This window comes from Capricornis sumatraensis, chromosome 10, assembly GCF_032405125.1.
Source record: "Capricornis sumatraensis isolate serow.1 chromosome 10, serow.2, whole genome shotgun sequence".
NCBI classification, from domain to species: Eukaryota; Metazoa; Chordata; class Mammalia; order Artiodactyla; family Bovidae; genus Capricornis; species Capricornis sumatraensis.
Window position 1 is genome coordinate 1,323,429 of NC_091078.1, and position 16,216 is coordinate 1,339,644.

The 16,216-nt window shown below is 45.8% G+C and overlaps 1 pseudogene; it reads left to right on the forward strand.

Moving 5' to 3' along the window:
* The first annotated feature begins 977 nt into the window (after positions 1-977).
* Positions 978-6,978, forward strand: LOC138087273 (olfactory receptor 6C75-like; annotated as a pseudogene).
* Positions 6,979-16,216: the final 9,238 nt, after the last annotated feature.

Consider the following 16,216-nt stretch of genomic DNA (forward strand, 5'->3'; position numbering starts at 1 on the left):
GAATGAGATGCCACTCATGAAATAAAACCCCTTCAAACGACCAAGATTGATTAGATGTCCCTTCTTTTCAAAACAGAGTCAAACTAAAATAGATACATGCAGAAGGCAGAGCTGTGCCCACCCAGCTCCTTCACGTCTGCCTGGATGTGTCTTTCTCCTCCTCTGACATGATGTGTGCAGGAGAGGCTCGCTGCCAGGAGGAGCCAGCCTCCTGGCGGTACAGCACATGCTTGCCCCGGAAGCGTGTCTCTCCGTGATCCTGAGCACAGGTTCCCCCGCTGTGCCAGCACGGGCCCTTTTCCGTCACTGCTTTGTGGCTGGCCTCACCTCCCAAGTGATGGAGAAGAGGCAGATAGTTGCCTCCACCCGAAGTGGAGCAGCCCAACCATCTTAGGATGTTGAAGAATCCTAGTGCGTCGCCTCTAGTTCCCGAGAGTTCTCTTCAGAAACTTTGCCTTTAAGCAATGACTAAATAAGACAGAATTTGATTATGTTATTGTTCTGGGGAATCTCTCCCCAACATCTTTACAGACAACTCTGAACCCTGAGGTCCACAGAGTTCCACATGTGGAAAGAGATCTGTCTGGCTCACAGAATTTTAGAACCTGACTTTATGGCACACACCTATAATGTTAGTTGGTGAGGTGATGTCCCAAGCCCAGTCACAAGGACCACATTTTCTAAAAGGGGTTGCATAAACTTCGTTTTCTCTCTCCATTGCACATCTTCACCTTTTCCTCCTAGTAGGCTCCCCTCCCAAAATGGTAAAACTGTATATCGTGTGATAAACTGTGAGGATCTTAGGAGACTCGTGAACTTACAAATGTGAACCTTGCCCCCATTTTAAAGGAATTTGTGCTTGAGAGTCCCTTGGGCTGCAAGGAGATCCAACCAGTCTATCCTAAAGGAAATCAGTCCTGAATATTCGTTAGAAGGACTGGTGTTGAAGCTGAAACTTCAGTACTTCGGCCACCTGATGCAAAGAGCTGACTCACTGGAAAAGACCCTGATGCTGGGAAAGATTGAGGGCAAGAGGAGAAGGGGACGACAGAAGATGAAATGGTCGGATGGCATCACCGACTCAATGGACGTGAGTTTGAGTAATCTCTGGGAGTTGGTGATGGAGAGGGAGACCTGGCATGCTGCAGTCCACAGGGTTGCAAAATGTCGGACTCGACTGAGCGACTGAACTGAACTGGACTGGACTGGATCAGAACTGATGTGTTCTGGGTCCCCCTTGGGGTTGGATTATTGGCTTATTCTAATGGAAACTCCATGAAGGGACAGCTTGGTTCTCAAAGTATTATTAGTATTTACCAAGTCCACCCTCAGACTGGGTTTCAGCCTGCTGACGGTGCTTTCTCCCATCCCAACCGCCATTTCCTATTGAACACGTCGTCCCCAGTCCCTCTCCCACAGCACCGTAGTTGATAGGACTCACTTTTCTACAGCCCTCACGCAGCCTTCCTGTCTGTCGCTTAGCGGTAAGTGGCGTCTGCCTTTGCACGGTAGCCCGCCAGGCTCCTCTGTCCATGGGATTCTCCAGGCCCGAATACCAGCATCGGTTGCCCTCGCCCTCTCCAGGCATCTTCCTGACCCAGGGGTTGAACCTGCCCCTCCTGCTTGGCAGGTGGATTCTCGACCACGGAACTACCTGGGAAGCCCAGGCAGACTTCTTACTCAGGGATAAACCCCTCGGAATCAAAACCTTTCTATGAATAGACTATATCAATCATGTACATTTTAAACCAAAATATTCTTATTATCTAGATCCCAAATATTGGCGCAGCTTAATTTTTTCAAGACCGGCTCACAGACAGATTGAGAAACAAAACAATATTCTGTAAAGGAAAGTCCACACAGCGACGTCTACCTTACCCTTCCATGTTTAGATGATCACAAATACAGTTTTAAGAATTACCCCTTTCTTTACCCTACCTGGCTAATTAAATCCTCAAACAACAAGGAATTCAGAAAAACTTCACAGATAACATGAGACTCAAGGTGTCACTAAAAGCAAAAAATTACCGATTGTTGGAGGGCTATGAAGACACTATCCAGAAAAGAGAGACACAGAGCAAGAAACTTTCTGAAACATTTCTTGGTGCCAGGCTCTGCCCCTTAAGCTAGATGCATAGTGTAGTTAATTTTGTTGTTGCTGTTTAGCCACTGAGTCACCATCCCATGCACTATAGCCCACCAGGCTCCTCTCTGTCTATGTGGTCCTTCAGGCAAGATTACTGGAGTGGACTGCCTTTCCTTCTCCAGGGGATCTTCCCAACCCAGGGACTGTCATCTCCTGCATACGGTTAGTCTACCCATTTCTATGAGTATTACCTTTGTAAGCTTTTTTCAATCCAGCCACATGCTAGACCTCTTCCCACCTTCCCACCATCATGTTATCACTGGGACTTGCTCAGATGGGACAGGCACTCCTGAACCATGATGCTGGTGCCAAACAAAATTAAAACAACCACGTGCAAATAAGCCTCACATGCTTAGTCGCTCGGTTGTGCTCGACTCTATGTGACCCCATGGTCTGTTGCCCACCAGCCTCCTTTGCCTGTGGGATTCTCCAGGCAAGGCTACTGGAGTGGGTTTCCATGTCCTTCTCCAGGGGATCTTCCCCACCCAGGAGCTGAGCCCAGGTCTCCTGCACTGCAGGCAGATTCTTTACCTCTGGGAGCCACCAGGGAAGCTCGAATAAGCCTTAGGGCCTTGTTACGACTAGCCTCAGTTTGTTCCAGCTTCTGCTACTCGTCTATTATTCTGTATTTCCCTACCTTCTCACTGAAAATGTGAAAATGAAGTCCAGGTTTCGTTTGGCCTTGATTGAGAGCAAAGTGTATGGATGGATGGATGTTTCAAAAATGATTTTGACTATTTGTAGGAACATGGCACCTTGGAAATTTAGTTCCCTTCCTTAGCTTTCAACAGGAAGCCAGAGGCCACCAAACAATGGGCCAGTCTTAACCACAGCAACCCAGCTAGGGTACCGAGGAAGAGAAACAACCTTCCAAGCCACTGGTTGCTATGGCAGTAGTTTTTCCACCACGGGGCTCGCATCTCTTCCTTCCTGTTCTGCATTAGAAGTAATCTAGGGATCCACTTTATATATTCTTTTATAGAGAGAGGCAGGCCAGGTTAGAGATGTCACAGAAAACACCCGCAGTTTCCTCCTTTTCTCTAAAGGAGAAGTGCATACTTCCCTTTTTTCAAGGGGGTTGGGGAAGGCAACAAAAATATTCTTCAGACAAATAAAGCCAATAAAAAAAATTCAAATGTTGGTGGAGGCCTGAAGAATAGCTGAGAGAAGAAAGTGGATTCCCCACATTTCCTTCCTCAGAAACGATCTTCCCCAAAGCCTAATGAAAGCCAGTAAGCCAGCTATTTTTCATGACAAAACATGTTGTTTTAACCTCTGTGATCTGGCTTCAGGGTACGCATAACATGTAGAAAGTTGTAGTCTGGACTTTTACCTGGAATCAGTAGCAACATTCAAATTGGGATTTTAAAAACCCATGGGAAATTAAGTCATTTAATTTCTTTGAAGATCTTGGCAGAGAACGCCGTGGAAACTTGGAGCCGTCGTAACAACGAACAACGGAAGAATAAACGTAAGCATCGAGCCATAAATCTTATTCTCCACGGGGACCCATTAGCTGTCCCCAAGGCCCCAGCCCCGCCTTTACTTTCTGAACCTGTCCCTTTGGCTGCTAACGAGGTTTGAGAGCCTGCACTCTGCTCATCAGCTGGGTCCATCTTGCTTGGGACAATCCCAAACACAATCTTATGGGAAATCTATCACAGAGGCCCAGACCTGCCCATCTGGAGCTTCTCGTCATTGACTCAGTGGAAGAAGGATGCTTCTTCACATAGGAAGGTGAGGATATCGTGGAGGGGTGCAGGGCAGTAGAAGGTGTCTTGGAGCAGGGGTGCCCATGACCGCAGTGTGCTTCAGCAGAAGACTTGTCTCAGCGGCTCCCAGAGCTGGGCTCAAAAGAAGTCGCCTGTTCTCATCAGCTGGTGTAGGAGGTGGATGGCAGTGTTAGGTGTTAGGCTGGGCAATCGCCAGCTCCGGGAAGCAGAGTCCGAACTTTGATCGGAATCCTAAGTGGTCCTAGACTCAAGCTCTCACGTGGGACTGGGGGCAGCAATGTGCGAGTGTCCTTTCTGGGGTTTCAGGGGCCAAGGCTGCCACGCGGCCTTGTTGTGGTGTAAACACTTATGGGCTACAGAAATCGGGTTCGCCAGCCCGGGACACAGAGAGCACGGGACGTGTGCTCCCCCCCCCCCCCGGAGCAGCAGGCTGTGCCGCTTCCTCTTCCTTTCCGTTTTCCTCGGCGCAGAGAACGCGCTGGGTTTCTTGAAAGAGAATGACTGTAAGAGGAGGGACCACCCCCGCCCCCGGTGAGGTGACCTCTGTGTCCTGCATCAGGGGCCATGGCAGCTTTGAGGACTAGCTACTGCAACTGAGACAGAAGCAGGGATGCCTCTAGGCTGCCCTGGGAGTGGAGTCACTCTGGGGCGAGCAAACAGTTTGCTTGCACGAGCGTCACTAAAGAGAACTTAGCCCCTCCGCCGGACAGACACATTTACTCTGAGCTACAGACCTCTGGGCCCCCCTGGTGGCTCAGTGGTAAAGAATCTGCTGCCGACTGGACTGGGAAGATCCCCTGGAGAAGGAAATGGCAACCTGCTGCAGTGTTCCTTTTTTTTTTTCTTCTTCAGTATTCCCCTCTGGGAAATCTCATGGACAGAGGAGCCTGGTGGGCTACAGTCCATAGGGTCACAACAGAGTAAGACGTGACTGAGCGAATAAGTGACGCCAGACCTTTAGCTTCCTACTGAGACGCCAGAGCCAAGCACCGTCACAAGAGGGGTGGTTTACTGAGCAGACTGCAGGAACGGGCTTTGAGGCGAAAGTGAGTGTGCAGCGCCACGCTCCCAGGTCACTTTCCTAGGGATGCCAATTCTGCAAGCTGCTGTCATTCCCCATCTCTCTGACCTGCCAGCACGGAGACTTAAAAGGGCAGAGCAGATCCTGGACTGACAATTTGTGCCATGTTGTCGAGCAGTTCCCCAACATCCCTGGTCTCCAATCTGCTCTGTGAAATGATTATGCTAAACTAGACCTGGTTATACTAATCTAAGACCTGTCATACTGTGGGTCAGTAATTCATCAGTGATATTAACTGAATGGTAAACAACTAAGATCAATAAAGCTAAACTTTCACTTAAGGTTGAGAGACCATCACCGAGAGATTTGTTTCTATTTTCATAGCATTTGGAAGTAGTAAGGGCTTTCGGACAGAAGTTGCTAAAGTCCCAGCTGTGTGACCTAACCTCTCCGGAACTTCTCTATGTCTCAAATTCTCCTTGTGTAGAAGAAGGAGTGAGGGAACCTGACACTCATGATTATTGTGTAGAGCAAGAGAAACACCGGATTTCAGTGACCAGCAAAATACTAAGCACTAGTAAAGTTTTCAACAATGTTGATGATTATAATTGGAACCATAGAATTTGTTGCATATTGTAAAAGGCATATTCAAAGGGAATATTATTATACTACTGTTGTCTTTATTTAAATATAAATTGGTAATACTGTATTTTATAATTGCAGATGTGAATAACACTGCCTACTCATCATGCCATATTTAAGAATACACTAGTGATTTCAATATTAAAATTAGACCTTGAGAAACCCAGAAGAATCATTGATATCACATGACAAGTGAATTACATCCTTTATTTTATTTAATTCTCACCAGTACGTGAACTGCAGATCCTGTCTCCTTTTTACACAGAGTGAAAATGAAGTTCACAAATGTCAACCATTAATAACTTTCCAAGAGAATCAATCTCGCAAAGGATTAGAACTCAGTATTTAACTAGTGTTGAAGTCATGCCTTGTTGATCCAATAAGCAGCGAACAGGACTGCTTTGCTCTCCATGTCGCTGCCTTCTTGGGTAGTTAAGGAGCTTGACCTTGTGCACCTCTAAAAGCTTTGTTCTCGCTGTGATGTCTCTCTTGCAGGCTAAGACCCGCAGACGATGCTGCTGTGGGAAGAAATGTTGATGGAACTGAGAAAGGGACAGCTGTCGAAGAGTCCACCGTGGAGAGCTTCCCTGCTGCCCAGCACCTGGGCAGAGTCCTCTTCTTGGTGCTCTTGCTGGCACGCCTGGCCCCCGCTGCGGGCGATGCACTCAGTCACCATGACCTGGGCTGACTCCAGGCTACAGACACCTGTGCGTGTTGCTTCACAAGTACAGGTGTTCCTAAACTGTTGGTCATCTTTCTTTCAGGCAAACAAACAATTTCCTTTGCTGCCTGACTCACACAAGGCTTTGTGTTAGTATTTCTGGGAGCAGCAGGCTTCCTCCTCATAGCAGTGTTATCTTTGGACCAATACTTGGCCATTTACAGGCCTCTGTATTCCACAACCATCATGAACCCGAGCACTTGCTGCCTCCTGTTCACAGCCTGCTGTGCTTTGGGGTTCACCGTTATTTCTGGTCTGGTGGTGAAGGTGTCCCAGTTCTCTTTCTGCGGCCCCCAAGTCATCCCTTACTTCTTCTGCGACCTTGGCCCCTTGATCCATCTCTCCTCCTCTGACACTAAACTTGAAATGTCTGCCTTTACCCTCGCTTTGTGTGTCCTTTTGACATCCCTCGTCGAAAGCATCACTGTGTAAGCAACATAGTAGCCACAATCCTGTGACTCCTTCAGCCAAGGAGCGACGGAAAGCTTTCTCCACCTGCTCCTCTCACCTCAGTGTCCTCTCCCTGACGTACGGCAGCTGTGTGTTTATATACGTGAAACCAAAGCAGGTGAGCAGGCTGGACTCCAACAAGGAGGCTGCCCTTGTGAACACAGTGGTGACCCCACTGCTGAACCCTGTCACCTACACCCTGAGGAACAAGCAGGTCCACCAGGCTCTGAGAAAAATGATGTTCAGGATGAAAATATCAAGCTAAAAAAAAATCATATGGTCTTGGGGTGGAAGGCTTCAGAAAACCATTTGTCTTCATTCCAGACCTGTAGCAGTCCCCAGAGCTGTCGTGGGAAGTCTGTGGCAGACCTTACCTGGTCTCTGTTAACTCATCCCCATCAGCGAAGATCTGTTTTCTCAAGGCCGCTTTTCACCGTGGTGTGCATGAATATTTTCTCCCTAAATTTGCCACATACTGATGACATTTGACTTTGACTGTAAGATCCTTTAATACATTTTCATTCTTCCCTCTGATATAAACCATGTCTTGAAATTTCTGAAACTTAGTAACTTATGCTCTTTTTATTTTACTACCATCTGGCCCAAATGGCCACCCACTGCCGTATTCCTGCCTGAAGAAAGGCATGGACAGAGGAGCCTGCTGGACTACAGTCCATAGTGCCGCAGAGTCGGACACGGCCGGAATGACTGAGCGTGCACGCGCCATCTGACCATCAACATCAGCCAACCGAATTACAGTCATGCGGGGCATCTCAGGCGGCTCCGCACGGGTAAGGAATCCACCCGCAACGCAGGATACGTAGGCGACGCCGGTTTGATCCTCAGGTCGGGAAGATTGCCTGGAGAAGGGTATGGCATCTCCCTCCAAGCACCCATATAATTAAAACAATAAAGGAAAAGATAACTATAGTACCAGTGCTCAGGTCTACAGGCCCTTCATGCCTACCTCAAGGAAATAATGGTTCTAGTGCCCTTCATAATGGGATATAGATAGCTTGCACCTGATGTGCTCTTAATTGCTGCTTTTAGATAGCTTAGCTACACATGTATGGATCACTTTCATGCTGAAGGAAATAGAACTGTGTTAGCTCTCAGACCATCCTCTGCTGCTGCTGCTGAGTTGCTTCAGTCGTGTCCGACTCTGTGTGACCCCATAGATGGCAGCCCACCAGGCTCCCCCTTCCCTGGGATTCTCCAGGCAAGACCACTGGAGTGGGTTGCCATTTCCTTCTCCAGAGCATGAAAGTGAAAAGTGAAAGTGAAGTCACTCATTCGTGTCCGACTCTTAGCGACCCCATGGACTGCGGCCCACCAGGCTCCTCCATCCATGGGAGTTTCCAGGCAAGAGTACTGGAGTGGGGCGCCATCGCCTTCTCTGGACCATCCTCTAAGGAGGGGGATTAACCACAGCACTCCACAGCTGATCAGTGCTTCTATTTTCTAAATAATTTATTCCAACTCCAGTTGCAAAATGTGTACTTATGATGGTTCTTATCCTAAAATTGTTGCTACAGAATGGGTGTGCTCATCAGTGAAAAGGAGCACTTAATCCACACTTGTCTGATCGCTTCCAAAGTCACAAGGCAATGAAATATAAGTTATTTGCTTATCAACCTACTTCATGTTACTAATGAAAATAATTTAAACAGTTTTTTCTGGTAGACTTGTGGTGTCAACTACAAGGTTATCTTCTGAATGATAACTTCTTTTAAAACCAACATTTCTATTATCTCAATTCTCATCCTTTGTGTGCTTTTAGCGCTTATTTCCAGGATAGAAATGTGTCTGTTTCATTTCCAGAGGAAATACCTCTAGATTAATACCGTTTTTCTTCTCTCTTGTTTGCTTTTTAACCCAAACTCTGAGATTAAATAATCACAGATGAATTTTATGAAATATGTCCTACACTGTGGTTAAATCATACTTGGCCTTGAAGGTCATATTACAAAGTGTATATTCATCTTCCTGACAATGAAGAGGTATCAAATGCATTCTAAAAAGATCACAGGTATGTTCTGATTAGCTGTGTATTTAATTCATAGCTGTGGATGTTGCATGAAAAAGACATTGGAAAAACAAAGATCAAGGGAGGACAGTGGATACAAAGACTGCTGCAGAAATCAAGAGAAAGAGAACGACGGCTTAGGGGGCTGGCGGTGGAGATGGAATGCAAAGGGCCCGCTCGTAGACTCTGAAATAGTTTGCATTGGAAGCCCTGGGTTCTGATGCCCCTGCTGCCTTCCTCTAACTGGTCAGCCTCCTAAAGTACTTAAGTCATGTTGTCCATAGCATGTGGCGATTGAGCCAGACAATCTCAAGTCCACTTGAAAATGACTCAAGACGTCGTAGGAGCATGGAAATAATGCTCCACCCTGCGAGATAAACCACTGAAAAGTGTACTGAAGTCGCTGATGTTTAGCCTTTTATTAATAAGTTGAGGAATCAAGAAATGACAGGAAGCCTTCTTAGGTTTAATCAAGACTTGATTATAATTTATTATACTTAAACTATTCAGATGTACTTTATGTTACTTAAGATAGAATATGATTGAGTGGTGGACTTGATGAATAGAAGAATGAACCCCAGGAAGCCAAAATTTAATGTATGAATCTAGCCTGGTCATTGCCAGCTACAGGTGGTGCCCAGTGAGGACACACGCTACCGTGCAGATTCATGCGCTACGCTCTGGTGCTGTGAAACACTTTATAGAGACAAGTCCCCTAACCTGATTCTGCATCAAAGGTGTTTCCATTCATAACATTTAAGATGATTTTACTGAAGTATGACTGACAGAAAAACTATAGATGTTTAATGTATGTTATTTGATGTGTTTGGACAGACATAGACACCTGTGAAATCATCACTAACAAATCACCTCCACAGGCTTCTTCTTGCCATCTTTGTTCATAGGCAATACCGTATTATATATCATAGGCCCTATGTTGCACATATCTCCAGAAATTATTTATTTCGTATAACTGAATCTCTGTATCCTTTGATCAATACCTCCCTATTTCTCCCTCACCCAAGCCCTGACCATCACCATTCTATTCTCAGCTTCTGTGGGTTTGATTAAACTCCACACACAGGCGAAATCATACAGTGTTGCTCCTGCTTGTGTCTGGCTTATCTTACTTGGAATGGTGTCCCCAGGCACATCCATGTTGTCACAAATGCCAGGATTGTCTTCCTTTTATTTTAAGGCTGAATGAAATTTACTTAAGTGCTCATGCTGGTGTGCTCAGCCATGTCTGACTCTTTGCAGCCCCATGGACTGTAGCCTGCCAGGCTCCTCTGCCCATGGAACTTTCCAGGCAAGAGTAGAGAAGCGGGTTGCCATTTCCTCGTACAGGGGATCTTCCAGACCCATGGATCAAACCCGCATCTGTTGCACTGGCAGACGGATTCTTTAGCACTGCGCCACCTGGGAAGAGTGTTCTCTCTTTTCCCTTTGTTTCAGTTCAGTTCAGTAACTCAGTCATGTCTGATTCTTTGCAACCCCATAGACTACAAACACACCAGACTTCCCTTGTTTATCATTCAAAAAAAAAAAAATACCAGCTCTTAGTTTTGCTTAACTTTTTTCATCCCTTTTGTTTATTTCCTTTATTTCAGCTTTGGTCTTTGTTATTTCCTTCCCTCTATTGACTTTCAACTTGGTCTATTCACTTCTAGTTTCTTCAGCTGTAAAGTTGGGTTGATTACTTGATATCTTTCTCTTTTTCAACATAGTAATTCACCATCACACATTTCCCTCTCGGAATTGCTTTTCCAACATGCCATAGGTTTTGGTACATTGTGTCTTCATTTCCATTTGTTTCAAAATATTTTTTTGTTTCTCCTTTGACTTCTCCTTGACTATAAGTGTTCGGGAATATGTTGGTTGTTTTTCACATATTTGTAGGTTTTCTAATTTTCCTCATGTTCTTGATTTCTAGTTTCAAACAATGGTGATCAGAAAATATACTTGAAATTATTTCAGTCTTTGATTTTGCTAAGCCCTGTTTTTTGATCTTATGTCCTGGAGAATGTCCTGGAGTATGTCCTGGAGAATGATATGTGCACACTTAGGAATAATATGCATTCTGCTGCTGCTGCCTGGCTGGATGGGATGTTTTTAAAATGTCTGTTAGGTTCATTTGATCTAGCATATGGTTCAAGTCATTTCCTGGTTGATTTTCAGTGCATGATTTGATGAAATCATCACAATGATGAGAGTGGGGTGTTGCAGTCACTACTTGTATTATTGTCTATTTCTCCCTCAGTTCTGTTAGCATTTGCTTAATATGTTTAGGTGCTCCAATGTTGGGCACATATGTAGCATAGATATGTATGATTGCTACACACTTGTTACACACACACACACACACACACACACACACACCTGTTATGTCATCTGCTGCACTGACTCCTTTATCATTATGGAATGACCTTCTTTGTCTCTTGTTACCAACTCAGTGCCCCCAGTGCCAACATGAGTGGCAGCAGTGCCACTTGCAGCTCCAAGACACCAGAAACCCCGGGGGCTCAAGCAGCATCAGTGAGGGCATGAGCAACACTCTGGCATAGACACTGCAGATTCTCAAATGTAGCCAGAGGCAGCACAGCTAGGAAAAACCAGAAACTTGCGCTATAATGCCACTACTGAAAATCAAAAGAAAGGTCTCTAGTTACCAATCTGTTGACTTGTTAGAATCAAAGTAAACACATCTTTGCCTAAATGAGAACAGTGTTCATTACGTGATGTGGACTGGCTGAGGAACAACTCATTAAGCACCGTGAAAAACCACAGTGACACAGTATCGCAAAAAGAAGATGACAATTCTTCAGAAACCAAACTTGAAGTCATGGAAGGTTGTGATGTAGCTGATAGAGAATTCAAAATAGTGGTCATAAAAACTCAGTGAGCCGTAAGAAAACTCAGAAAGGCAGTTCAGTGAGTTCAGGAATAAAATTAATGAAAGAAAAAATGTTTACCAAAGAGACTGAAACTCTGAAAACGAGCAAACAGAATTTCTGGAGCTGAAGAACTTGGTAAATGGGATGAAGAGTTCATCAGGAAACTCTGAAAATAGAGCAGCCATCTGGAAGAGAGAGTCAGCAAGCTCAGAAACAGAAGTCTAGAAGACGGCGGGGGAGTGGGTGGGCGTGCAGCACCTGTCTCCCCATGCATGCATCAGGAGCACAGCTTGAGACACAGAAGTGCATGCAGAACTCCAGCTGAGAGTGGACAGGAGTCCCTGACCAGTGGACAAGAAGATATAGAACCACACAAAACTCAGTAGGATGAAGGAACTAGGGGGAAACACGAGTGTTAGTAGGACCGGCCAGCCCTCCATGGGTGGGGGAACTGAAGCAGGGGTCCCATCCCCACGTCAGGGCAACTGTCTGAGTCAGAGGAGAAATATTTAAGGCTGAGAGTGAAACAGCTGATCTGTGGCAGCCTAAACAGAATGAGAATCAGTCCTTGCCGGAACCATACACATCGCAGACAGGAACACTGGTCTCCTGGAAGGCGCAGCAGCTGGGAGCTGGAGTTTAGGGATTGTGGAGCAATCCCAGGGTGAGGGCTGCTCTTGATTACAGACGGATGGATTGAGGGGATTTGAGGGAGGAGATCCTGGTGGGAAACGCCAGTGGAGGAAAGCCAGGCAGCCCCGGAAGCAAAGCAGTACTGCTTAGTCACATGTGGGGGTGAAGCCATCACCATAGCCTCCCTCTCCCCACATGCCAGCATCAGCAGCTGAACAATAGAGAGGCTGGCCCATCCGATGCCTGACACACTGAAATGGAGAGTAGGACCCCACCCAGGGTGCCCCTTTAAGTGCCTGACATGCTGATCTACAGAGTAGGACCCCAGTCAGGGGGGCCCCTCTATGTGCCTGACGTGCTAAACAACAGAGAAGGACCCCAGGCAAGGTAGCCCACTAAGTGCCTGAATGGGCGGAGCAATAGAGAAAGACTGGTTAAAGAGGCATTCTGATCACCAGCTGCTGCTGTTGCTGCTGCTGCTAAGCTGCTTCAGTCGTATCTGACTCTGTGCGACCCCATGGACTGCAGCCCACCAGGCTCCTCCACCCATGGGATTCTCCAGGCAAGAGCACTGGCGTGGGGTGCCATCGCCTTCTCCGTCAAATGAGCTAATCCTCTTCAAATCCTTGGTTACAGGTCTACTTCTGACTAATTCAAATCAGACACTGAATTTTCTTCTACTACTTAGTTCATTTCTTCAAAAATTCACAACTTTTTTTCTGGTTTCAAAACAGAGCTTTAATAATTATAACATGTGGTATGGTCAGAAATTGACAACTTTTGTCCATGTTTATATACACAATAGGTGCTTCCCAGGTGGCTCAGTGATAAAGAATCTGCTTGTCAATGTAGGAGACTCAGGAGACACGTGTTCGATCCCTGGGTTGTGAAGATCCCCTGGAGGAGGGAATGGCAACCCACTCCAGTATTCCTGCCTGGAAAAATCCCATGGACAGAGGAGTCTGGTGGACTACAGTCCATGGGGTCACAAAGGGTGAGAAACAACTGTGCGACCAAGCATGCCCTACGTAGTAATAATATGGCTTCCTGGCAGCTCAGCAGTAAGGAATCCAGCTGCCAATGCAGGCGGCTCGAGACTCGAGTTCCGTCCCTGGGTCGGGAAGAACCCCTGGAGAAGGGAATGGCAATTCATTCCAGTAATCTTGCCTGGGAAATCCCATGAACAGCGGAGCCTGGCAGGCTACAGTCAAGGGGGTCTCAAAGGGTTGGACATGGCTGAGCAACAGAGTGCTCGTGCACACGCACACACACGCACACACACACACACACAATAATATGAAGGTTCTTCTGTGAATCAATCCTTTATCTAAATTTACATGGGTTTCTGCATGAGGAATGTCTTTCACATCAAAAAACCTGATTTATAAAAAGTTTATCAAGGACTTTTTGACCAGGGTAAAGTATCCCATTTCTCCCAGGTCCTCCTTCTTTAATTAAAATACCCTGGACAAAACACAGCAAAGAACCATAGAAAGGTTCTGGAAGAGTAGAAAGAAGCCGTGGACTGCCTAGGGGCAGCCCTGAAGAACAGCATGCCAGTCCTTTCCCCGAGTTTCCTTATTGCCTCTCGTATTTCCCAGGCAGGGTGCAGCCGAATCCTCCAGCACAGAATCGCCAGAGGGTAGATTTTTAAAACTATTTCAAGGAAAAAGAAAAAAAAAGCCTGTGCCCCCTAGCCAAAGGACTGAGAAGACAGTGGCCTAATAGAAAATGAATTTTTATCAGTACCAATCTTACTCCAACTTCATGCCAACCTGAAAAACCACACCTTCTTCATCAAGGTTGAGCAGTGATTTGTGCTTCCCCACATATTCATGATAAAAAATAAACATAAATAAATTCACAGCAAGCTTGGAGCAGAGAGAAACCATCTCAACTTGACAAAAAAAAACACCTACAAAAAAGAGGTAACATCATCAGTTCAGTTCAGCCGTTCAGTCGTGTCCGACTCTTTGCGACCCCATGAATTGCAGCACGCCAGGCCTCCCTGTCCATCACCAACTCCCAGAGTTCACCCAGATTCACGTCCATCGAGTAGGTGATGACATCCAGCCATCTCATCCTCTGTCGTCCCCTTCGCCTCCTGCCCCCAATCCCTCCCAGCATCAGAGTCTTTTCCAATGAGTCGACTCTTCGCATGAGGTGGCCAAAGTACTGGAGTTTCAGCTTTAGCATCATTCCTTCCAAAGAACACCCAGGGCTGATCTCCTTCAGAATGGACTGGTTGGATCTCCTTGCAGTCCAAGGGACTCTCAGTGCTAAAAGACTAAATGCTTCCTCTCTGAGATAGATAGAGAACATGACAACTCTGCAAGTTCTAGCCACTGCAGTAAGGCAAGGAGAAATAAAATGCATAAAGACTGGAAAGAAAGAAAGAAAACTGTTTCTGTTGGGAAAGTATATGAATATCTACAGAGACAACCCTAAGCAACCTACAAAAGTATCACTAGAACTAACGAGTGAATTCCATATAATCACAGGGTGCAGGATCAACCCCCCAAAAGAAAGACCACATATTTATATAATCACAATAAAACTGTGGAAACAAATTAAAACACATTGCCATTTATAATAGCTCCAAAGGAAATAAAATACTTAGGTACAAATCTAACAAAATATGTACATAATCTATGTGTGGAAAGTAGACACTGTGATGAAAGAAATCAATGCAGTTCAATTCAGTGGCTCAGTCGTGTCTGACTCTCTGCGACCCCATGAATCACAGCACACCAGGCCTCCCTGTCCATCACCAATTCCCAGATACACTCAAACTCATGTCCATCGACTCGGTGATGCCATCCAGCCACCTCATCCTCTGTCGTCCCCTTCTCCTCCTGCCCCCAATCCCTCCCAGCATCAGAGTCTTTTCCAATGAGTCAACTCTTCACATGAGGTGGCCAAAGTACTGGAGTTTCAGCTTTAGCATCAGTCCTTCCAAAGAAATCCCAGGGTTGATCTCCTTTAGGATGGACTGGTTGGATCTCCTTGCAGTCCAAGGGACTCTCAAGTCTTCTCCAACACCACAGTTCAAAAGCATCAATTTTTCAGTCCTCAGCTTTCTTCACAGTCCAACTCTCACATCCATACATGACCACAGGAAAAACCATAGCCTTGACTAGACAGACCTTTGTTGGCAAAGTAATGTCTTGGCTTTTGAATATGTTATCTAGGTTGGTCATAACTTTCCTTCCAAGGAGTAAGCATCTTTTAATTTCATGGCTGCAGTCACCATCTGCAGTGATTTTGGAGCCCAAAAAATAAAGTCTGACACTGTTTCCACTCTTTCCCCATCTATTTCCCATGAAGTGATGGGACCGGATGCCTTGATCTTCCTTTTCTGAATGTTGAGCTTTAAGCCAACTTTTCCACTTTCCTCTTTCACTTTCATCAAGAGGCTTTTTAGTTCTTCTTTACTTTCTGCCATAAGGGTGGTGTCATCTGCATATCAGAGGTTATTGATATTTCTCCCGGCAATCTTGATTCCAGTTTGTGCTTCTTCCAGCCCAGCGTGTACTCTGCATAGAAGTTAAATAAGCAGGGTGACAATACACAGCCTTGATGTACTCCTTTTCCTATTTGGAACCAGTCTGTTGTTCCATGTCCAATTCTAACTGTTGCTTCCTGACCTGCATATAGGTTTCTCAAGAGGCAGGTCAGGTGGTCTGGTATTCCCATCTCTTTCAGAATTTTCCACAGTTTATTGTGATCCGCACACTCAAAGGCTTTGGCATAGTCAATAAAGCAGAAATAGATGTTTTTCTTGAACTCTCTTGCTTTTTCCATGATCCAGCGGATGTTGGCAATTTGATCTCTGGTTCCTCTGCCTTTTCTAAATCCAGCTTAAGCATCTAGAAGTTGATGGTTCATGGACTGCTGAAGCCTGGCTAGGAGAATTTTGAGCATTACTTTACTAGCATGTGAGATGAGTG